The following is a 208-nucleotide window of genomic DNA, read 5'->3' on the forward strand; positions in this document are numbered from 1 at the left end:
AGTCAAACTGACCCCATAATTTTCATAGTTTAGATGAAAGAGCTCTTTATCTCAAATCATGTATCTATCCCGAAGGATGAACGCAAGAATTGAGAGTGAGGCTCGATCAAATAAACTAAAGAAAGTTATGACATCCGTTTGGTCTGCGAAACCAATGTATTGGCCGACAAGTTCCCCTATTTAATATAAGGAATTAAATAAGGTTTAT

Source organism: Phalaenopsis equestris, unplaced genomic scaffold, assembly GCF_001263595.1.
Source record: "Phalaenopsis equestris unplaced genomic scaffold, ASM126359v1 Scaffold000094, whole genome shotgun sequence".
Lineage (NCBI taxonomy): Eukaryota > Viridiplantae > Streptophyta > Magnoliopsida > Asparagales > Orchidaceae > Phalaenopsis > Phalaenopsis equestris.